Source organism: Elephantulus edwardii, unplaced genomic scaffold (genome assembly GCF_000299155.1).
Source record: "Elephantulus edwardii isolate Elephantulus edwardi_28Jun2011 unplaced genomic scaffold, EleEdw1.0 scaffold00305, whole genome shotgun sequence".
Lineage (NCBI taxonomy): Eukaryota > Metazoa > Chordata > Mammalia > Macroscelidea > Macroscelididae > Elephantulus > Elephantulus edwardii.
Genome location: NW_006400055.1, coordinates 1 through 3,226, shown reverse-complemented (window position 1 = coordinate 3,226; position 3,226 = coordinate 1).

Sequence of the window (3,226 nt, the reverse complement as noted above, 5' to 3'; positions counted from 1 at the left end):
ATGTGCATAGGGATTTGATTCTTAGAAGGTCCCATTCATATCTATCCATCTGAAATAGTGTATTAACATCAAAACCAAGTACCACTGTTCTCAATGGAATTTCAAACATGTTCTTACTTTGCTTTTGCTGTTATATGCTATCGAGTTGGAACTGATAGTAAATGCTCCAGAAGGTTTTCAGGGGCAGTAAATCACAAAGGAGGAGTGTCCATCTTTCTCCTACAGAGCAGCTGGTGGATTCAAGCCACGTGCATTTGGTTTGGCAGCACAATTTTTACCATTAAGTCACCAGATTTCTGTTGCACTTTCTTAAAAAAGTCTCCTGCACTAACTCACTCACTCAGATTCATCTGAACGTAAGGGAAATGATATTATGAAACTATGCTCCAATAGAAATAGATCAAAGAACGTCTTCTTTTGTAGGAATTTCCGTAACTCCTCGTATCAATGTAGAACTCAGAGAATTTTTTTTAAATTTTTATTATTTTTGTGTGAGTGTACCGTCAAATCAGATCTGACTGGTACAGGAGGAGATTGTCCCTTCTTCCCTGGCAGAGCATCTGGTGGATTCGAACCGTGCGCCTCTGGGATTGTAGTTGCAGCTCCTTACCACTAGGCCACCAGAGCTCCCCAACTCAGAGAAATTTAAAAACAGCTTCATTTCTACTTCAGAGACACAGCTAAGCAAACTGTGTGCAAAACTGAATTCTAGCACAATATTGACTCGAAATGAGACTTTTCAAACATTTCTTTAAAAAATTATTTTAACAGCTTTCACTTCAATTTACAGGCTATTCAATAAAAAAAAGACTATAAAGGTAATAACTTACATAGTTACTCATTTGTAATACTATTAACAATGACTTCTTGTTGTTCTTGTTGTTGTTGTTATATGCCATTGAGTCGCCTGCAACCCACAGCGACCCTACAAAGAGTGACTCTGAAGCCTACCTTTCCCTGAGCCAGTTTCACTGAGTCCAACACACCAACCCCCATTGCCCTAGTTACTGTATCAATCAATCTATCTCATCTGGGGTCTCCCTCTCCTGTGCCATCTACCCCCCCCCTTCTGAACCTGATGTCGTTCTCCAAGAATTGGTCTCTTCTGGTCATGATGTGCCCAAAGTATGTGAGAAGAAGCTTCAAAACCCTAGCCTCCAAAGAGAAACCTGGTTTCACCCTCTCCAAGACAGACCTATTTATTTTCTTGGCGGTTCATAGTATGTTCAAAACTCTTCTCCAGCATCACAACTTGAATACAATGATTCTTCTTCTGCCATCATTATTCATTGTCCAGCTCTCTGATGCATAGCAAGTAATAGTAAAGACCAAGGCCTGGATCAGACTCGCCTTAGTCTCTCTACACTGACGTAATTTCAGAGTACATTTCAGTGCTCTGGAGAAGTCCCTGACAGCAGATTTTCCCCAGTACAACTCATCTTTTGATTTTCTGACAGCTGGTGGGAAGAGTGTTGATTGTGGAGTTACAACCTCAATCTCTTCTCCATCTATCATAGTGCTGCCAGTTGGCCCAGTGATGAGAATCTTTATCTTTTTGACGTTGAGTTTCAATCCATATTTAAGGCTGCGGTCCTTGACCTTCTGCAGCAAGTGCTTCAGGTCCTTTCACTGTCAGTAAGCAAGGTTGTGTCATTTGCATAATGTAGGTTGTTGATGAGTCTTCTGCCAATCCTGATTCCACATTCCTCCTTATAAAACCGAGCTTCCTGAATGATCTGTTCTGCATATAGACTGAAAACGTATGGAGACAGGATGAATCCCTGACACACACCTTTCCTGTGTTTGAACCATGCAGTATATAACCAAGGAAACTTGCTCTTTTCTGAGGACTGCTTCCTGGTCCAAGTATTGGTTTTGCATAAGCACAATCAAGTGTTCTGGGATTCCCATTTTCCTCAAGGTTAGCCACAATTTGTACAATTAGAAATTATTAAAATTTCTTTTAACATAGAAATCAGACTAATTTTTTTTCTCCAATACTATGTGCTGTCAATTCCCCAGAGCACAAAACTCAAGTGTAATGGTCTAACGCTTCTTTTAGTAATAAGAATCCCTTTCTTACTTTATCAGCACATCTTTTATAACTGCATTCATGTAATGTATAAATTAAGTACATCAAGTATTCAATGTGTTCTAGACTGGTACTATGTTATAAAAAGCAATACCAAATGCTATTGGGTAGTGTTGGCTTAGGAAGAGCACACTGGAGGACACTGGACTGAGAAGGACTGCTCACAACTGGTCAAGCTGGGTTCACAAAAACTGGCCGGTTTGGTTTAGCAGGACCTGTCCCAGATACATTGGCAGGAGATGGCTGGGACACATTGCCAGTAATTGGCTGAGCTGAGTTCTAGAAACAGTCCCAGAAGTTGATGTGAAGCCAGAGACTGTTAGGAACAGGTCTCACTTGAGGCTTGTCCAAGATGGGAATAAGCAAAGGTATCAACTTGTCCTTTCCAGGGGGTGACAGCTTATCCTGAGAAAGAGATAGATGTTTCACAGCACGACCATGAGGTTTCAGGGCTTTGACTTGGGTTTTCTCAGGCCCTGTGCTCTCAGGTTGGATGTTCAGTCATGGTTTGATAGTTGGGACTGGCCGGGGGGTCTTTGGTGTTGCTTGAGTTTCCCAGGGTCCAGGAGTAAAGGAGCCCAACTTTGTTATCACTCATCTTCCCTAGAGTGGAAGACCAACACAGACTCCAGTATGTGCATACCTAGGCACCTCCAAGGCATCTTAAAAGTCTCCAGGCCAAAATCAGGCTGCATTTTCTTCCTCTTGGGGATTCTGGGGTTCTCTTCTAGAACTTGGTTCCCTGGCTGCTTACTGTCTCCAGCTTTCTTGGAATTGTTTTCTCAATTCCTTTTGGCTTTCTCTGTGTGACTCTTAGTTTGGTTGATCCTGGCTGATGCATTTGTCTGAGTTTTGTAGGTGAAATGCTTAGCTGTATTGATAGGTGCTTTGTCACTGGTCTCTGCATTGCAAAGAGTCACTTCTTCCTCTGAAATCTTTACTTGGATATTGGCCTCTGGTGCACCAGTGGTAAATTCAGCGGCTTTGTGTTTTTCCTTCCTGACTTGATCACAGGAAGTCTTTATCAGGCTTGAATTTTCCTGCACCAGATCCAAATGTATTCGTTTGTTGTCTTTGGCTTTGATCAGCTCCAGGCCTTTGGCATTATCAGGGTCTTCCTAGGAGATGAGAACC